At 34.4% G+C, this 22569-nt stretch overlaps 1 long non-coding RNA gene across 1 annotated transcript in view; it reads left to right on the forward strand.

Moving 5' to 3' along the window:
- Positions 1-22569, forward strand: part of LOC129464674 (uncharacterized) — a 31742-nt gene that overhangs the window by 3615 nt on the left and 5558 nt on the right. Inside the window, exons 2-4 of the long non-coding RNA XR_008651659.2 lie at positions 1071-1285; positions 10250-10342; positions 12864-12989. This is a non-coding gene — a long non-coding RNA (uncharacterized lncRNA). The remainder of the gene's footprint in view (positions 1-1070; positions 1286-10249; positions 10343-12863; positions 12990-22569) is intronic.

The raw sequence follows: 22569 nt of genomic DNA on the forward strand, positions 1-22569 counted from the left end.
AAATAGATAATGCATTTGGTACTTAATACATAGGTGATGTGTTGATAGGTGCAGCAAACAAAACAGGTTTGTTTACCTATGTAACAAACCTGTACATCCTTCACATGTATCCCGGACTTAAAATAAAATAAAATTTTTAAAAAAGGACTCCTGGTAGATGGCTAGACCTTACATATACTACGTTTTTCCTATACATACATACCTATGGTAAAGTTTAATTTATAAATTAGGCACAGTAAGAGATTAACAACAGTAGTTAATAATAGAACAATTATAACAAAATACTATAATAAAATTTACATGGATATTGTCTTTCCTTCTCTCTCTCCCTTTAAAAATACCCTATTGTATAATACCTTACTCACCTACTTTTGAATCAAGGTTGACCTGGGGTAACTGAAAGTATAACAAGCAAAATGACTGATAAGGCGGAACTACTAAATGTTTGTATATGTAAACATTATCTTGTACTTTCTGTTAACTCACCACTGTTTTTGCCACACCGAAAGACTTCAGTAAACTTTAGCATGAATGCTCAGTTTCTAGGCTAGGAAATTACCTGAGAATTCTATTTCCGTGGAGAATTTGAGACAGCTATATAGATAGAAGGCACAAAACCAAGTTTCCTAGCCGTAAAATGTAGTTGATGACAGGGCATCTTTATGAATAGAGAATTTGGTCTATAAGGTCAATGAAGATTATAGAATAGGAAAAAAAGGTTAAGTTTAGCACTATCCAGTTTCCAACACAGAGAAACAAAGATACCTTGAAACTCAGGGAGGATATACACTCCTTGATGTAATATTGCTTGGAAGAAAGGATATTTTTATGAGAAAGCTAACATATTACAATGGTTAAGGTATGAGAACCAGAAGGTAGCATAACCATGCAATTTTTCATTCACACTTGAGGAATGAAGGTGCCTCAAAATATAACCAATAGGCATTTTTTGTTCTACAACATTTTCAAGCAGGCAAACAGATATTTAGTCACGCTATCAAGAAGGCTTTATCACAAGCCTCACTGGTTCAAAGTGCTGAAGCTACTCTGTGTTCTTTCCCAACATGCAGATATTTTGCTTACAAATGGAACATATCAAATCAAGCTTTTGTGAACTTGAGGGAAGAAACAAAGAATATGAAGCCTAAATGGAAGTGTCAGGAAATGGTCACCTTGCGGACAAGGAAACAGCAGCCTAGAAGGCCAGGAGAGGGCAGGCTACCCACCTAACCCTCTGCAGAATTTTGTGTGGACCCTGGAGACCAGAAACTAACTGCTCCTGCAGGTATATGTTCCCCCATGCCGGCCAGAAAGCACAGAGAAGGAACACTTCTCCCTGGGTTCTTAGGATCAGACGGCTGGCTTTAGTCCCAGTCATATCAATAATAAATATTACTATTTTAATACTAGCAACAATGATATCAATTATGGTCATTATCCTCTCCTCATATTTCAAACCCTAAATCACATCCTATGAAACAAATTAGACAAAGATAACCAATAGAGTCCACTTTAATGTGGGGATTTTTTTTCAATGTATTTATGTTCTTTATATCCTCTGTTTTAGAAAATACTTCTTGAAATATAATTTTGCTATGTCTATTTCCTTATTCCTAGATATTGTATAGTCTTTCTATGTCAATTTTTGGTATAACCAAGGCAATTGAAAAATATAGTTGACTGAGAATAACTAAAATATTGATTAAATACAATCAGCCTCATTTTTAGGAAACTGGCCTTTTCTGAGCCATCCAACAGTTTCTAAATAGTCTAATAGACAGAACAGTGAAAAAAATAAAAAAAAACACTTTAAAAATAGCCCAAAGCCATGAATCGTAAATTATTTTTTAAATTCTATATATGTTGGCCCTAGAGTAATTTTTAATCTCTTATTCTCAGAAGACATTTTTTTTTCTCTTTGAAATCAATGACCTTGGTACTTAGAGCTTGATAAATTTTAAGATGTTCCCCTATTTTACATTTTAAAAAATCTACAATCATTAGTATGTCACTCATGAATGCTGTAAGAAAAAAAGAGGAAATAAAACCTTGCTTTTTGTCAGTGCTTATGTAGATGTAACATCCAGAAAACGTTAGTCTTTTGGGAAAGATTTAAATGTTTCCATTTTAATAGGTCAATCAATTTATTTGAACAAAAGCCATCATTTTAGAGGGAAACAATAGGATGTGTCTGTACTTGACCAGTTGTAGCTCATTTGCTGATGTTTTCGTTTAAGCATAGGATATCAGTGAACAACAGAAATTTCTAGTAAAAATGATTGCAGAATAATAATAAAAAGCACTTACATGTCCTTATGATGTGCTTAGCACTATTTTAACCAAGGAGATGGCTATTTAGCTTATCTTCATTTTACATGTGAGAGAATGAGGCAGCAAATAAGGAACACAGCTGAGATTAAAGCCCAGGCTATCTGGCGCTATAATTAGCAGCACAGGTAAGGGAAAACAAAAATTAGCTATGTTAATATAGGAATAGGGAAAGTCGCTGAAAGTTAAGGTTTCAAGGCAATATATATTTATAAGCATATAAGTCATCCAATGTTGGTTTGAATATACAAAAGTCATTTCATTGATTAATTCAGTAAATAACCATTGGGTCCCCTTTAGTCAGTTTCCAAAACCACACTCTATTCTTTTTATTTTCACTTTACATTTGACTGTCCTATACCAGCTCATCTTCCCTCTACTGTGTGTGTGTAAGTTTTATGGTGTGTGGGGGGGGGTCGGAGAGAGAGAGAGAAAGAGACAGAGGAGGGAGAGTTGGGTACAGCTCTTTTTCAGATGTGATTACTTTCGGAAGGTTTGAAAACGAGGGTTTAATGCAATCTTTTTTCTCTGATTCTCAGTCTTGGGTATATTTGGGGATTTTAGGGTTTAGGCTGCCGCCAAGAAGGCTGCTACTGTTATCATACTGAACAGATGCTGCCAACTCTTAAGCTCCAGATATTTCTGTAGAAGCTCTTCTAACTCTTTTAAGAGTTTGCTCAGAAAAGCAAAAGGTGGGATCAGGCTACTGCAAATCTGCCTGTAGTATTTTATCCTGCAAGGTGACAGGTTTATTTAAGATGAAACTTCCAAGTCATGAGCCAGTTCAGAGAGAGTTCTTAATTATTTTTTTCTAAACTTTGTTTATACCAACTTTTAATTCATTTTGCTTAAATGGAATTTTATTGAGGCTGTCAGGAGCAGACTGCATGCTGGGAGTTGTACAGAACCAAAAACATTATCCAAGACTAAGTAACAGCTGGAAAGAAACTATGGGACCTCCCACATAACCCCCACTGAGAGCTAGACAATGGGTGAGTTATTTGACAGAGTAACAGCAACAGCTGCCAAGTAGGTCTTTTTTTTTAAACTCAACTTTGAAACTCTCAGAATGGAAATGAGCGGACTTGGTAGAGCTGTTGGGAGTGGGAAAAAACATTCTTAGAATATTCCTTTGCCAAATGAAACCTACTGTGTCTCAAAATCTGCCAAGTCGTCTTTCATATCATTATAGCATACTTAGCTCAGGAGTATTTTATTGGGCATGAATATTACTTTAACCTGCAGGTCTAACGTCAGTTCTATATAGCACAAATTAACTATTGACAATTATTTGATAAATCAAATAATGTACATAACCAAGATGTGTTGCCTGAATAATTTAAGTCATCTTCTCCGAATAATTTGTTATCTACAAAAAATCACATAGACATCTGAAAAGCTATCTCACTCATAAGTATATATTTTTTAATATATATAATATATTAATACATATTTATATATAATGTTAATGTATAATAGAATATATATTTATATATAGTAAAATAATTTAATATATACTCATAAGTACAGATTTTTTAATAATTCAATATAACCTTGCCAAATTAAAGTGATTATACTTTGTTTAAAATGAGATTTAATTTCAAAACAAAAATAGATACGTAATATATAATTTATAGTAGATTTTCTTTTCTGCCTTTACTAAAATATCACATTTATCAAATTGGTGTTACTCCACCTCACGCATTTAACTACTCAAGTATTTAACTGAAAGTAAGTCTTCATCTTTATTCTCCCTAATACTGGGTCAAATCCCTATGTATGCTGACTGCCACAAATAAATCATAGAAATAAAATGTGTAAGAAGCTTATAATCTAAGGCAATTTTGCAAAGTAGAAATAAAAATACACTCATTCACATAAATTTTTCTTAGGATTTCCTTTATGTCTCCCCACTTAGTAGGCATACTCAATATTAAATCAAACGTATAAAAGCAATATTATTTGTAACACGTCCAGCAATCTAGTTCGCCTGGAGTTACTCTAAACTACAAAGCCAATAGAGTTTTTAGGGACATGGCAAGGTTTAACATCAGAATCTGTATTTTTCAGCTGGGAAATGGACAATCTCATAGCTAAAATGAAGAACATATTTGGAGAACACATCATATACACGAGGCTTTTTAAATGAATTACTGTTTTATGAAAGAAGATAATAGGAATAATTTCATTTTGTTTTTTTCTACTTCATATTAATAGTGGAACCTGGCCATGAATCCTCATAGAGATTCAAACCATGTTCTACCAATTGTTTGGCTGTGTAAAATTGTATTGAAGAAAAAAGATTATTATCCTATTTTGTTATTATCCTATTGTCTTTCTGTTTGATCATTTAGTTGTAATTTGAGGAGTTTCCTTACTTTTAAAGGTACACTTAACAGCGTTGTGAAATCATGCTTTGCGGAAGCAGATTCTATTATCAAATAAATTTTTATTCTGGTAAAATAGACAATTCAGAAAGATGAAGAATGGTGGTCTTTGAAAGCTATATGATTGTTCACTTTTGCCCACACAGACAAGAAAAGCTCCCTCGGAAAAATCTTTGAGATAAGAAAATATAAATTAATGGATAAAAATGTAAGGGCATTTAAAGTGGATGTTCAATCTCTGATGCAGCCAGCAGGAGCCTTGAGCAGCTGAATTTTTGCTGTGGCAAGAACAGGAATGAGCTATACTTATCAGTGTATTCATAAAAACCAGTTGTTTTATGAGAGGTTCATACAAGTTAAAACTTGAAACAAATGCGGATAAGAGCAAAAATATTCTCGAGGAATAAACCCCTTTAAACTATTTGTATTCTTTTGACTTTGGAAGGTAATTCTTGTAAAAGTGCATACTGAGCTAACTACGGAAGCCTGAACTTGTTGGAGAGTAGCGAAAATGGCAAGTCTGACATCAAAGTTTTAATATTTACATTACCGTAAATTCAGATTTCAATGTTTTGGGAAAAAAACGTTTTTTAGCAACGGACTCTTGAAAAACTTTTTTCACAGCACAACTCACAGTTAGTTCCAAGGCGATTAAGTGCTTAAGGGCAGCTAGCTGTTCCTATCCCTAACTAACAAAATTTTATTGGATAACCTTGGGAGGCTTGATTAATTTGGTTGGTTGGTCCTTAGAAATGAGCATTTTGCCCTTGAAGGATTACACAGACGACCCTGGAAGCAAAATGGCTAAAATTCAGTCATGTACCAGTGAGCTTCTGTGTGTCCAGCCTTTGCAACTCTGGAGTTCCTTGCCCATAAGATTCCACTACTCCAAGTCCTTCAGCCCATTCCTTGCTGTCATTATGAATGAACATACAGTATTTCAAAACTAAAACGACGCTTGTCCTCATCTCCGAAATTTTTCCATTTCCTTTTTATTCCCTATTTAATTAAATGCATAACCATATATCATGTGCTCAAACCTGAAACCTAGAACTCATCCGTGATTCCTCATTATCTCTGAGTCTCATTACTTCTGTGAACAAGTCTTCAAAAATATCTTTGCAATCCTTGTACTTCCTTCATTTCTACTACTACTACGAACATCCAGGACAGTATCATTTCTAGCTTGTATAAACCATCTTATATCTAACTTCTAGAAACACACACACACACACACACACACATCAATTTAACCATATTAGAGGTAACATATATTTTAAAGTATATACTAAAGCTGTTCACATACCAGTTTAAATTATCTTCTTATTTTTCTTTTGCACTTAGAAATACATAAAATCGGCCGGGTGCGGTGGCTCATGCCTGTAATCCCAGCACTTTGGGAGGCCATGGTGGGCAGATCACCTGACATCCTGAGTTCAAGACCAGCCTGAACAACATGGAGAAGCCCCGCCTCTAGTAAAAATACAAAATTAGCTGGGCGTGGTGGCGCATGCCTGTAATCCCAGCTACTCATGAGGCTGAGGCAGGAGAATCGCTTCAACCCAGGAGGTGGAGGTTGTGGTGAGCTTAGATCATGACATTGCACTCCAGCCTGGGGAACAAGAGCGAAACTTTGTCTCAAAAAAAAAAAAAAGAAATATATAAAATTATTGAAAATAAGGACTATACATATGCCAATGTATAAGTAGTAACTCTTACCATGCTTTGCACATAGAAGGCATTCTATATATTTTTAATTCATAAATGAGCAACACAATGGTTTTGCTGTTATACCTCCCATACACAGTTAACCGTACTTAGCCAGAGAGAACTCTTATACTGGTCCATTGTATTGTATTCTGTCATTCTCTTAGTCTTTTCACTTTATTCTGTTATAGGAAAAAATGTGTATTCACTTTGGCTGACAAACTTAGTTAACTGAGAAGGGAAAAATGTTTTTATTATATGTTGTACATTATTTTTGAAAATGTATATCATAATTTTTAAAGTTTATTTATGTATTCATAGTGGTTACATAATAACTCCAAATACAGATGCCATTTCCGAAGATGAAGAATTATTTAAGAACCATTTTCTTTGTCCAAAGAGGGTTATTCTCACTTTTCATAGTATAATAGAATTCTAAGGACAAATGATAGTTAAGAATGCACTTTTCTGCAAGGAGAATTCATTTATGTCACCACCTGCTAGGACCACCATCAGATTATCTGCCAAATCTCATATTTTACAATATTCATTTAAATACATTTATTTTTCAATATCTTCTACTGGCTTAGAGTAATCTAAATTTTAAAATCAAATGGTGGCAATTAAATAATTGCATGTGTCTTATTTAATATTAATGAAGTTAGAGGCATTTTTTCTGAGATGGGATCTCACTCGGTCAGCCAGGTTGGAGTACAGTGGTGCCATCTCAGCTCACTGCAACCTCAACCTCCCAGGCTCAAGCCAGCCTCCCACTTCAGCCTCCCAAGTAGCTGGGACCACAGGTGCACACCACCATGCCCAGCTAATTTTTGTATTTTTGGTAAAGATGGGGTTTTGCCATGTTGACCAGGCTAGTTTCAAACTCCTGAGCTCAAGTGATCCACCCATCTCAGTCTCCCAAAATGCTGGGATTACAGGCATGAGTCACCACACCCGGACAAGTATTTTAATATCTAAAAAAAAAAAAGACACTATCAAGTTGTGGCCCTAGATAAACAGAAAAACTTTGTAGCTTTATAGAAGAAAGTTAAAAGGGACTATCATGAACCTATAGGCAGTTTCTTATTTCCCATCATCAAAACAGAGGAATCAAGTTCCTCATCAAAGTCCTTCTCTGACCATCTGTTGTAAAACAGCAGGTCCCACTCTATTATCTGTCTCCTTAGTGTGCTTTATATTCCTTAATATTATTGAATCATATTTGATATCATATTATGTACACAATTGCATATCTGTTTATTATATGTTGCCTTGGCAAGAATGTAACATCCTTTGGGGTAAGGGGGATTATTTTCCCCACCTCAATGATGTACATCAAAGACCTAGCAAGTAAATATGTATTTCTGGAATGAAAATATGTGATACTCAAGCTTCAAAAGAAAAAAAAAAGACTTTGAAGGACATTCTAACAGAACACTTGAACATGGTAAGTGTTTATCATACTTCAATACTCTCCCTCTATCTGACAATCCCAGTTTTTTCAAATTACCTTTGTAAAGATATTAAATTGTAATTAAAGCAACCCAAAAGAAGACAAAACTCCCCTGTTCTCTGAATTTCATCTTGTTCTTCTCTTTCCATTGTTTAACTTTTTTTGATAAGCCTAAATTATGTAATATGAGTACTCAAAATGTATTTAGATGATTTTTGTGATATGTATGCTAAAAACTATAATATGTTTTCCAAACTTCATTTATTTCAGTATTATTAAATTACATAATTCTGCACTTTTCATGGGTGAGAAAATGATATTTGAATGTACAAAATGAGTCAAATAATTGATAAATCATTTAATTTAAAAACTTCATGTGGATTTATGTAATAATCTGATGAATGGTTATCAATAAGCTAATAACATTTAAATAATAGCAATACCAATTAATCCCAATATACCAGTTCAATAATGTCCAGAGTATTGACTTCCCAACTTTCAGCTATTCCCTCTTCTTAATTTTTCATGGCTTAACTTTTACAATATGATTATCCTACTCTCATTCCTTTAGGCTTCTGTTTCATTTCTTCATAAAATATTCAATTTTAACCCCACCTACCAGCCTTCCAAATCACGTATCAGGATTGCTAAATAGTTTTGAATTTATGTGTATATATATATGTGTGTGTGTGTGTATATATATGTGTATATATATATATATATATAACTTTAAGACTACTGCCAGTAAACATCAGATTAACAACCCTAAGTGCCATTCAGGACCACCTGCTAATTTTCACATGCTTCCTTAACCTTCTACTTCTACACTCTCTTTAAAAGCTATTTGCTGTTGTCTCTATTTTTACAATTAATGTCATTAGATGGCCTCAACAATTCTTTCCTCTTCAAATGATGCAGCATCTCATCTTCTCTGTCCTGGGACAATAGCTCCTCCTCTTTTATAAGGCTCTACCTGTGCCTTTACTGTACAGGTTCTCTACCTTGATGCTATTGGCATTTTTTTAACGGGTTCACTTTACATTGTTTAGCAGCAACCCTTTGGCCATGAAATGCCAGTGGCAAACATCCACCCCTAGTTGTGACATACGTTTTCAGACATGAGGCCAAATCATCTTCAATTGAGAACCATTGCCTTAGTGAACACCACTCCCTACACATGCAATTCAGAGAACTGGTCTTAGAAAGTAACAAGTTATATAGTTTGGATGTTTGCCCACTCCAAATTGCATGTTGATATGTGATTCCCAATGTTGAAGGTGGGGCCTAGTGGGAGATGTTTGTGTCATGGGGACAGATCCCTTATGAATGGTTTGGTGCTCTCCAGTGATAAGTTCATATGAGAGCTGGTTGTTAAAAAAAGTTTGGGACCTCCTTCTTCTCTCTCTTGCTCCTTCTCCTGCCACGTGACATGGCTGTTCCGCATTCTACTGTCCGCCATGATTTTAAGCTTCCTGAGGTTCTCACCAGAAGTAGATGCTGATGCTATCTTTCTTTTACAGTCTGCAGAACGATGATGCCTCAGCCTGAGGCATTCCTCTATAACAATGCAATACACAGTAAAACAGCAACTGTTTGGTATCTGCTTTTTCTCAGTAGCATGCCGTTACTTTTTTTTTGAGATGGAGTCTAGCTCTGTCACCCAGGCTAGAGTGCAGTGGCGTGATCTCGGCTCACTGCAAGCTCCGCCTTCTGAGTTCATGCCACCCCAGTAGCTGGGACTACAGGTGCCTGCCACCACGCCCGGCTAATTTTTTGTAATTTTTTTTTGTATTTTTAGTAGACATGGGGTTTCACTGTGTTAGCCAGGATGGTCTCGATCTCCTGACCTCGTGATCTGCCCGCCTCAGCCTCCCAAAGTGCTGGGATTACAAGCGTGAGCCACCGCGCCCGGCCAGCATGCCATTACTTTTAATGGCAAATATTGCAATTGCTTTTGCACCAACCTAATAAATATGCTCAATATTTTTCTCATCTAAAAATAAACTTTTTGAACCCCTATTTTGGTTTCTAGATACTGATTTATTATTTTCTCTTCGACGTTAAATTTTTGAATCAGTGTTTAAACTTACTTTTATTATGTTTCTCTCTCAACTACAATAAGTGTTTAGAAAGTAACCCGTTGTTCTCCCCAATGGAAAGCATTGAAAACTTTGTGTTTAAACACATTTGACAGTGTTCCTTACTCACTAACTTTAAAATGCTCTTTGGATACACAGCTTCTCATTCTCATGCTCATAAGCTTCTTTCTGGATTCTTCCCATAAATATTGGTGTTGCTAACTGCTGCTATAGTCCATGTTATTATTTATTTATTTATTTATTTATTTATTTATTTATTTATTTATTCTTTTTAGAGACAAGGTCTTGCTCTGTCACCCTGGCTGGTATTGAACTCCTGGCTTCAAGCAATTCATCCATCTCAGCCTCCTGAGTAGCTGGGATTACAGGTACAAGCTACTGCACCCAGCTGTTTTTTGTTTTGTTTTGTGTTTTCTCCTCACCATAAAAGTTTAATCGCCTAGTTTAAGCTCCTACCGTCTTTCATCTTCAACACAGAACTATCTTGGTGTTAAGAAATCTATCTTTAACATTTGCTGATTGGCTGACTAATCACTGTATTATGAGTTATATCCATTATAATGTTTTTAACATGTTTATTTCACTCAATGGGAAATCTAGATGACTTGCATGTGAAGAACAGTTCCTGGCACAGAGTTTCCTCCAAATAAATGTTGTCATCATCACCAGCACCATCATCATAAATGTAAACATAATAATAGCAAATACCCTACTGAGCTTAAATATATGTTTAATTCAATGTATTTAAAATTAAATCCTTTATCTCTGCATTTTGCTCAAGCATCATGCTGTTCTTATTCAAATCTAAACCAGGAGCCATCCCTGACTCCAGAATCACATTGATTCTATGTTTCTTTGTTGAATATTAATATTTACCCATTCTACCACCATTGCCAGAATCTATCTCATCTCAGTATCAGTAAGTGCTATCCAATCATACCTCACCTCAAATTCTGTATAGTCCACCACTTGTCTCTTTTCCTTGGAATCTGTGTAACATTCCAAAACTCCAAACCAGATCATTATTCCTACACTTTAAATTCTACTTTGTCTTTCCATACTCCTTAGGTTAGACTCAAACTTCTTTATATATATATATATATATATATTTTTTTTTTTTAATTATACTTTAAGTTCAAGGGTACATGTGCACAACGTGCAGGTTTGTTACATCTGTATACATGTGCCATGTTGGTGTGCTGCACCCATTAACTCATCATTTACATTAGGTATATCTCCTAATGCTATCCCTCCCCCCTCCCCCCTCCCCCCACTGCACAACAGGCCCCAGTGTGTGATGTTCCCTTTCCTGTGTCCAGGTGTTCTCATTGTTCATTAGTGGGTATATACCCAAAGGAATATAAATCATGCTGCTATAAAGACATACACACGTATGTTTATTGTGGCACTACTCACAATAGCAAAGACTTGGAACCAACCCAAATGTCCAACAATGATAGACTGGATTAAGAAAATGTGGCACATATATACCATGGAATACTCTGCAGCCATAAAATATGATGAGTTCATGTCCTCTGTAGGGACATCGATGAAGCTGGAAACCATCATTCTCAGCAAACTATTGCAAGGACAAAAAACCAAACACCACATGTTCTCACTCACAGATTAGACTCAAACTTCTTAACCTGGTTCAGTGTGTACTAAGCAAACTAGCCCCTTCCTTATCTCTTACATATCTTTTCCTCTGCCTGGAACTCATGGGATTCTTTGTTCTACTTCTGTCTCCGATTGATGGAGGAATATTATTGAAAATGTGTTGGTTTAAATCTCCATTCAGCTTCTTACTAGCGTAGATACTGGAGTGTGGGAAGTCTTCACAAACTTCATTTTATAGTAGTATTATTACTAATACTACCACTTTGTTTTTTGTTTTTGTTTTTGTTTATGTTTTTGTTTTGTGTGTGTGTGTGTGTGAGAGAGACAGAGTTTTGCTCTTGTTGCCCAGGCTGGACTGCAATGGCACGATCTCAGCTCACTGCAACCTCCACTTCCTGGATTCAAGCAATTCTCCTGTCTCAGCCTCCCGAGTAGCTGGGACTACAGGCACATGCCACCATGCCCGGGTAATTTTTTTGTATTTTTTTTAGTAGAGATGGGATTTTGCCATGTTGGCCAGGCTGGTCTCGAATGCTTGGCCTCGGGTAATGCACCCATCTCAGCCTCCCAAAATGCTTGGATTACAGGCGTGAACCACTGCCCCGGCCTAATACTGCTACTTCTAATGGTAAACTTCATCAAATCTCAGCTTAAATTTTATTCCTGGGATTGCTTTTTCTAATTCCTTAGATTTGTTTTGCTAACCCTACTAAGACCCTTTTTCATTTTTCCCCTGTCATTTACTTCCCATTTACATTATGGGTTTATTGCCTTCTTTCCTTCCTTCTTACCCTCCGTTGCTTCTAAGCAGACATTATATCCATTTTATTCCTAGAGCATATCAGAGTACACAGAATGAAGTATTATTTGCTCAAAAATATTCATTTAAATGAATGACCAGATAAATGGATGGATGAATAAATAAAGTAATGATAATTAGAAAATTTCTTAAATATTTCAATCTGAAATTCTGGCTTCAGCTATGGAACTTTATATTATTTTAATTGAGCAAGTATTTTAATTTTCATGGTGTCCAACGATTGTATATATAAAAATAAGAAATGCTGCTTGTTTGTAAAAAAGTTATTGGACAAATAATATGAAGAGAGTATGTAAAATGTAATGACTAATAATAATAATACTTTTTAAATGATTACTATGTCCCAGGCACTGTGTTTCACACTTAATGGATTATATTATTTAAGACTTACAATAACCCTATGAGGAAAGCATTATCAATATTACACTTTTCCTCCAACGTTTTTACATTAGAAAAAACATCGAAGCGTAGATAGTTTTTGCAAGAGGCCCAAGATCATACAACAAATATGTGCAGAGCCAGGACCTGAACCAGTTGATAGCTACCAATGCCTGGCTTTTGCCACTGGGCTCCTTCAGGTATATCTAACTTTTACATTCAATGTTTGTTTCTGTGGTTTTGTTGTTATTGTGTATGTATATATAAAATACTATTTAAAAGTTAAAACTTTTGTATTTTTGCTTAGGCTTTATGGATGAGAGAACAAAATTATTACAATAAATAATCAAAACAACTAATGCAAAAAAGTTTATGTATTCAAGGAGGTCACTATGCACTATTCTTTTTTCTGAAAATTATATCCAAAAGTCTACTTAATAACTAAATATTTAAGCATTTTCAAAGTAAACTCATTAACATTAATTTTTCTAACAAGAAATTTTCTACATGAAAACATCATCTTTAGGTAGTCAAAAGCAATTTTATTATAAAATTGTATGTGTACCTTCAAGGGAGATCAAAATGAATTCTGAATATTTTAGTAATTTTAATAGCTGTGCATATCTAAGTTTTTATTCATGAAATAGTTTTATACTTTTAGGTTATTTCATAAGATAAATACATAACTGAGTTGCAGATGGCCAAAAAATACCTTTATATTATTTCTCGTATATTGCATTTGAAATTATGTATTTCTATGGTATACATATTTATGTAACAACATAATATTTGAGATTATAAAAGAAACATAGAAATTCCTCAGGTTTCCCATATATGCATAATTTAGAGAAGCATATTTCTACATAGGAAAAACTGTGCTTAATCATTGTTTATTTAATCATATTACTTTATTAAAACTCATATTTTGAATTTGTGTTGTTACCCATTTTAATTCACCACATATCCCTTCTTTTTACCAAGCACATTAAGAAAAATAGAAGCAGAAATATTGTCACATTCCAAAGTCACAAGACCAATTAGTAAATACAGAAGTAACACTTCACAGACATTATACTGCTAGACTTTTGCACAACTCACTCATCCATACTCTTTTTTTCACCTTTTAAAATATGTGGAGATAATTCCTCTAATATGATACTGGGCTTTATTTTGATGGATCTAACCAATTAGACTCACTCTATCAAAAAAAAATCCAATAATGTGCATAATAAATTCTTCTCATTCTCTGTGCACCTGTTCTCTCTCATTATGTCTAAAACTTGGGATTACTCCAAAGTGTTCCATAATGACTTTTTATAAGCAAGACAAGTAGGAGAAATTCTTCAAGGTCAGAGTGAATTGGTATTTGAAGTTGTGCTAACTACCTAGGTAGGAGGGAAGTGATAGCAAAAGAAAGACCATGAGGCACATATCATTTGGAGGTAGGACGATTTATGGGATAAAGAATCATGCTGCCAGTGATGAAAGGTACAAAAATCCTAAGCAGTCCCAGTTTCTCAGTTTTGTAAACATTAGCGCATATTTTCAAATAATGTATTTTTTCCTGTATTCAGTTTTTGGAAAATGTTTAAGCAATACAGTCTTGTTTTTATCTTTTGTTATATATCTTGGAAGATATTTAAGAGAGTAATTATTTCATGTTTGTAGCCATTGTGTATCTGCAGAACTACATATATTTACTTTTAGTTACAATTTAATTGTGTGTGTGTGTGTTGGAGTCTTGCTCTGTCGCTCAGGCTGAAGTGCAGTGGTGCGATCTTAGCTCACTGCAACCTCTGCTTCCTGGGTTCAAGCGATTCTCCTACCTCAGCCTCCCAAGTAGCTGGGATTACAGGTGCCTGCCACCATATTTTTAGTAGAGACAGGGTTTCACCATGTTGTCCAGGCTGGTCTCAAACTCCTGACCTCAGGTGATCCATTCAAACTTGGCCTCCCAAAGTGCTGGGATTACAGGCATAAGCCACCATGCCAGCTTAGTTGCAATTTCAATTGTTTCTATTGTCTAATCAATGATCTTTGTCTGCATTCAAATTTCCCCAAACTTTTGAGGTTGACATAGGTAAACAATAGCTAAGTTTCCCTCTACAAAATTAAATCATGAAATGAGACTAAGGCTCTATGGGAGTAAAACTTGACTAACCCTTTCCTTTTTAAAAAGTCTGGTGCTAGCTGGGTTTCAAATAGTTATCTTAACTGCTTCCAGTCACTTTTGAAATATATAGATTACCACTTTAATATGTTGACTTTACCTGATGGATACAAGATTATGACACATACTATTTTATATTATAACAATTATAAATATTCAAATTGTTGATTTTCTGTGGTGGAGCTCTGGGTTAATTGAGGTTAGAGAAAAGGACATGTAGAATTTAAATCTATAGCTAATCATCCAAATCTTCTTCAGAAGACTATAAACATACAAATTTAAGACAAAACTATAGCAAACAGAATTAGCCTAGGAAAGCAAGAGGAGTCCCCTAAGATACATTCTGGAGTATGAACTTCTATTTCTCCCTCCTTCTTTCTCTCCTTCCCTTGCTTTTTCCTTCCCTACATCCCTCCCTTCCTCCTTCTCTCCTTCCTTCCTTCCCTGTCTTCCTTCCTTCCTTTCTCCCTTTCAAATGAACGTGATGGATCTATTTTTAAGACAATGTCATTCTAAAAATATCACTGTCAGTTTGTGGATTAATGAACCAAATTACAGGAAATTAATTGCTTATTAATATCCAATCAGCCTGACCCATAAGTGAAAGTGACTCTTTATATAACCAATATTTTATAATGGTATAAACCAATATTATACCAATATTTTATAATGGTATAAAATATTGGTTACATAAATAACTTCAGAATAGTTTTGGCTTAAATCAAGTTTTATTCTCTCCTGTTATGTTCTCTTCTTTTTATTTATTATGACACCACTATGATTGAACTAATATACTATTAATCAAAATTCTGAGAGAGTTGGCTTTTAGCAGAGATAATATATTCTTCAATGAGGGCTAATAAAATAATAATAGGTAATATTTATTGATAATTTATGCTAGACACTGTATCAAGCATGTTAAATGTTATATCACTTTAACCACTGAAACCGAGGAGTTTAAAAGGAAGAGAAAAAAATGAAAGCAGAAAAAATAATTTTGAAGTTAATAAAAGAAAATATAGTGGAAGGTTTATCTTATTCAGAATTTTGATGAGATTATGTTTTTATTTGCCCTTACCCTTAGTATTAAGTAGTGCACATTTCTTTCCTTTGAACTAAACTCTGTGAATTGGAAATAACTTCTAGACTTTAACTGATAGGAAACTCCTACCTCAGAATACTTCAACAGCTCTCTTTGAAAATTGGCTCTCTTTGTTTAATGTCAGCATTTTGTGAGGCTGCTCAGTTCCCACAGTGACAGAAATTTTAGGAAGAAAATAGCCTCAAAGAAATAATAAGCTGTTGAATTCTCACTCAACAAGTCTGAGCCTGTTTCAGTTTTCTAAATTAGGGGAAAAACTGCCAATGATATTAAAAAATATTGTATGTGTCAAGATTTGAAGATTTAATTCAGATTTTTCTTCCTAAGTTGTGCTGGTGATTGCTGGGAAGAGATGGAGATAAGCAGCCTTGACTCACTCCAGGTGAATTAAGAGTGAGTGGGCTTGCAAAAGACCTGAGATCAAATTAAGACAACTTACACATTCTGTAAGCTCAAGGCAACTTCCCCATAGTTCTTTGAGGCTCAGACTCTACAATTTTAACTAAAATTGAATTAATGATAAATTCTTCACAAATTTGTGGGTAAAAAAGCACTTTGCACATTTATGTCCTAGATAAACATCTGTGCCTTCCATTATCTGTGCAATTCTAAGGAAATCACTTAAACTTTAATAAACAGGAACAATAATAGTATATTTGTTTGAAAGCAGAATTGTAGACCAGATACTTATTTTGAGATTTATTTAATCCAATCTTAGAGAGAGTTATATGAACTCAAATGGAAATTCTGACTTCATAGGTATGAGTTGGGGTCTTTCTAATAATTGCAATATCAACATTCCTGAAGAACATGTATAATAACCAGGGTTCTATGTTCTAAGTGACAGATGAACTTAAATAAGCAGCAGGATTTAGGTGTACTAAGAATCAGGGGTAGAAAAATAGGGCAGTCTCTTTTGATGAGGTAGGTAGTAGGTTTGGCTTTGTAGGCAGACACAGCTGATGCTCTTTACCACTAATAAGGCAGCCAGACTCACAGGGCCACTAACACAATTGGGCATAATTAACACTTTCTCTGCAGAGTTAATGATTTCTTGAATAGCCTGTAATTGTTCATTATTTCCTTTTATTTCAGTATCCTTGAATAAAAAACTGGTCATCTAAGGAGAGTGTACAAAGTAAAGTTTCCCTAGTTGCATTACAGATCCTGATTCTACCAACATCATATAATGGCAGATTCTCTCAGAATATGAGATATTCTTATATATGCAGGAGTAAAAACTGCATATAACTGTAGAGTATATTCATTCTATTAGAAAAACACTCAACTACCAATGTTTAAGGCATGGCGAAATAGTCAAATAGAAAGCAAACACTTTTGACTTCAGAGTTTATGTGCTATGAAGGATAGGAGAGTAAACAAACTAATAAATATAAAATTGTGACAGTAGCAATAAATGCCTTGAAGTATAAATATCAGGATAAAGATGGTGAAGAGAGTGACAAAAGAAATACTTTTGACTGGATAACATAGCATGTATTGAAAAAATTAATGGAAAAACTTAACTGAGCAAAAATAAATAAATTGAGATGGCAAACACTTGGAAAAAACTGATTTGGTTAGTAAAATTAATATTTCCGTTTTGAGATTATTTTTCATTCAATGGAATTAAATATATGTATCTTGATTTAAGTGGAGAGGTCTGGGCTATTAATGCATTTTGGAAAATCATCAGCAGTCAAATGAAATTTGAGAACTGAGTGTAAATAAGCAAGAGAAGTTTAGTCCATAGTCTGAGCCATTTGGCATCTTAATATTCAGAGGTAAGAAAGAGGAATAATAAAAGAATACTGAAAAATACTCTGGAAGACTCTGCAAGTGTGGATTCTTAGAAACCAAGAGCAGAGTTTTTCAAGAGGGGAATCTGAAAAGCCATTGACAATGATAACTGCTAAAATGCAGGAAGACTCAGAACTGATATCAATCAGAATAGTTCCTGTGGAGGAATAGGCACAAACAACTCACTAGTATGGATTCAAGAAAGAATGGAACGCAAGAATATGCAAGCAGTGAGGATAGACATCTTTTTCAAGAAGTGTTTCAATAATTTTTCAATAAAGAGAAGTAGGGAAATTAGGCAACATCTAGAGAGTTGTGACAGAGTATAACTGAATAAGTAACTTACTCAGAGTCTTAATGATTATATAAAGCCGACACTAAAAATTAAATACAACAGGAGTAAACTACAAAGATATTAAACAAGGTATGCCCTGGCTTGAACTATCATCAAATGACTTCATGATCTACATTTACGTTGTTCCCGTATACAGCGTATGATCATTTCACTTTCTAGTTTATATCTAATTTGTATTGTCTGGCAAAAGATTGTATATTTTAGATATCCTTTACTTTTTGTTTATTCTTATTATCCTAGGCCACAAAATCAAGCTTTCATCGCCCATTAGAGTAACTAATTACAAGACAAGACAGAGAGATAATGTCGCTGGGACATCATTGCTTTGTGAGGCCCAGGGTCTTTACCAAGTGATCTGTTCCTGAACTCAATGGTGTAGGCATTTTATAAATAAATTTGAAAGCAAAAAGTCCTTACTAGTCCTTTATAAGGAGTCAAAACAGTGGCTGTTAAACCCAGGAAAGCTCAGAATCTACTAATCTATTCGAGTTTATTCTATTGGAGGTTAGAGTGATAATCAGGTTTGTTTGGCAGCTATTGCTCTCCCAAAAAGACAAAGGTATTTTTGTTTGTTTGGCTGGCTGATTGGTTTTACTTCTCCCACAAAATTAAAAGAGATTGATTATTTTGGTCATTTTCCATTGATTAATTTTTATTTATTCTGTACCAGTATATTCTCACAATGTGGGCTGGCTGCTATGAATAAAAATACAGTTGACCCTTCAACAACATGGGGTTACACTGCATGAGTCCACTTACACGCAGAACTTCTTTCAATAAATACAGCCAGTCCTCTGTATCTAAGGATTTCACATCTGCAAATGCAGATCAAAACTATAGTATTTGTGGGATGTAAATGCCATATATACAAAGGCCGAATATATTTTTCATATAGGTGGATTTTCATATAGGGGGATTTTACCCAGTCAACTGCAGGATTTGAATATCCAGAATTTGGTATAAGCAGGACGTCCTGAAACTAATCCCTGGCAAATACTGAGGGACAGCTGTATATCCTACAACATGGCAAATCAACATTTCAGTTGAAAAAAATTATTACTATAGATATGAGATCTTAAAATATCCATATTCCTATCTGAACAATAAAAAAGTCCTCCTTAGCTATTTCTGTATTCATATTACTTAATGTCTTAATCATTAGCAAAAGGGAGATAATCTCAATTTCACATCTCAAACCAATGCATCCTTCTGAGTTAATATGCAAGACAGTCAACCTAACAGAGACCACAAAAGCTAATGATTGTGTTGTCTGAATGAAAGTCAAACAATGACTTAATTTGGTGTGCCACTGACTATGCGTTCTTGCATATTAAGTACTTTCTGTTTCTACTTTTTCTTACAGATGAAAAAATTCCTCTTCCTTTTTGCCTCACTTTGTTTGGAGAAGACAAAATTTTCTTTCGTTTATTGACAACATTTTATTTTTTTCTGAAGAATGTCATGAAATTGGAATATCATTTGAAAGAACATGAGTACTCTGTGGATAACGTGTTCTCCCACTGCATACATTATTTCAAACAACTCTTTATTTTATTTTATTTTTGAGACAGTGTCTCACTCTGTCACCCAGGTTGGAGTGCAGTGGTGCAATCTTGGCTCACTGCAACCTCTGCTTCCTGGGTTCAAGTGATTCTCAGGCCTCAGCCTCCCAAGCAGCTGGGTTACAGGTGTCTGCCATGACCCCGGCTATTTTTTGTATTTTTAGTAAAGACAGGGTTTCACCATGTTGGTCAGGCTGGTCTCAAACTCCTGACGTCAAGGGATCCACCCACTTCGACCTCCCAAAGTGCTGGGATTACAGGCGTGAGCCATGAAGCCCAGCGAAACAATTCTTTCTTAGTTTCCTCTCTTGTTGGCCCTTCTGAATCTGCTATTTTTTTAGTGTCCTTAGAGATTTTAATTCAGAATATGTCCATATTTTTGACTGTCCCCACTCACAAGCCATCACTTTTGACTTTTTGAAATATAGTGTCTGTATTCTTAATTATACCTTTGCTCTGGATGCTGTTCACCATCATGCATCAAGAGCCCACCCAGGCACCTTTCAGGAACCACCCATAAACTCTACAGTCTCAGCTTCTACGAAAAGCCTGGGTTCTCTCTCTGAAAGAATACTTTATGATATGATACTAGTCAAACTGATTTCTATTATGGGTGATACTTCCCTATTTTATTCCTTATATATGGAAGTAGAAGTGTATAAGTCAGAGAAATTATTTAATATCTGTGAACATATGTTTCCATCAGTTTTTGTGTGTATGCATGTCTAAAATGGAATATGAAAATATTGCCAAATGTCCATATTTTTCTTCCATTTTTCCATCTGTTTCTAAATACTTCTTGCTAACCAACTCATGGGAATTTCCTGACTATATTCTTTTTTATCAGCAATTTTGTATGTTAATAAACACAAGGAGTAAAAAAAAAAAAAAAACATTCAGGCCATATGCTGGAAATTCATGTTCACTGAATCTGCAATTTTGTGGTATAATGATTGTAATCAAAAGTAGATAACAATGCAAAATAAAATCCACATAGCTTAGATACTCACCAAAGGATAACCATTTATTAATATTTAGAAAATCATCACTGAATCAACAGTTCATTTCTTAAACGGGACTAGGGTATTGTACAACACAGAACTCACATATATTTATTATTTTGTAATTCTGTCACATTCCCTCCTTTGACCTTCTTTCCCCAATTTATTTTAACTCACATGAGAACATGTCAAACCAGAGATGGATATCATCCTATTCAAATATTTTTAAAAATATATTGAGGGGATCCTGTGGGTCCAGAAATAATTTCCACATTAGTACGTAAAAGTGATAGCATTTTATGGAATGCATATGAAATTATTATAGAAATGCCTATATTCTGCTGATTTCCCAAATGCAGCAGGAAGTTAAACTGAACATCGGTCATCATTTATACATTAATTCTGCATTGGTTGGAACCTGTGGATTGTCATGCTGGATCAGACTTATGGTAAATTAAGGGATGAGTCCTCTTTATATAATTGAGTTGTTCATTCAGCATCTATTTCTTGGCACTTGCAAAAGTCCAGGATCTGTTTTGAGCAATGAAGAAATAGCAGTGAATGAAATTGAGAATGCCTGAATTATCCACCATAAACTCAGTAAAGATACTGAAATTAAAATATATATGAGGTTATTTTCATATATATTTTCATAGTGACTTATAACTATCAGTCTTACACACACACACATAAATACATGTATATGTATATACATATATATAATTATATATCATTAAATAGTTATATAGTAATCTCATGAAATGGTGGTTATTGTTATAATACTGGTTACCTTAGAGTAGTAAATGCCATAAATACTCATTTCATGGGTAAACTGTTGCATCGAGTTCTTTTAAATGTGCATCATTGAAGTTATACAGATTGTTCTAATCCTAATATGTAATTATTTGATGAACATATAATAATACAAACAGTATTTCTGCCAAGCATGATGTCATGAATATGTTTAAGATTTCTTGAAATATATCAAAGCATCTAATGCATGACTTGGCTAATATTTCTTTACAAATTTTGCTTTTCAAATTGAACATACCATCAATATTTTAAGTTAAACAACATATTAGGCTAACGTAAAAGAAGACTTTTATGTTCTCCGATTACTTGCCTGAGTTGCAGACTATGATTGTGAGAACTTTATTTTATATACATGCTGTCACAAAATGGTACATCTATTTTAGACGACTGCTGTCTTCACAGTTTTCTGATAATTTTATATGTTCTATTTCTCAATGCATCCTGAGCTCTCACTCCTGCTTGCCTTTGCCCATGGTACTTCCTCTGCCTACAATGCTCTTTTTTCTTTGTTAAAGTTTTCCTCATCTTTCAAGATTCATATCAGTGATTCTCTCTTCCATAAAATAGGTACTGATTTTTGCTTTCTATATCCGAGTCTCTGTGCAAAGCACATTAACTTTCAGCATTTTACTTTATAATGAATTTTGTCATCCCAGTTATACAAATGAGACATAGAAGCTCAAAAGAATCTTTAACTTCTCTAAAGGTTAACAGATGGTTAAGCTGGGAATTGACACCATGCTATCTGGCTACAAAGTGACTGTGCATATTCTTCTATATATATATTTAATACATTATTTCAATTTCTGGATATCTGTTGTATGTGATTATCACCACTACCAAGCTATAAGACTCTGGAGAAGCAAAACTACTGTATTTTATTCTCGTAATTTCTTGTTATCAGCTGACATTCCATAAATATTAACTGATAAAGAAATGAATGGAAACATTCATGACTAAAATTTTACTGTATTCCA

Source organism: Symphalangus syndactylus, chromosome 16, assembly GCF_028878055.3.
Source record: "Symphalangus syndactylus isolate Jambi chromosome 16, NHGRI_mSymSyn1-v2.1_pri, whole genome shotgun sequence".
NCBI lineage: Eukaryota > Metazoa > Chordata > Mammalia > Primates > Hylobatidae > Symphalangus > Symphalangus syndactylus.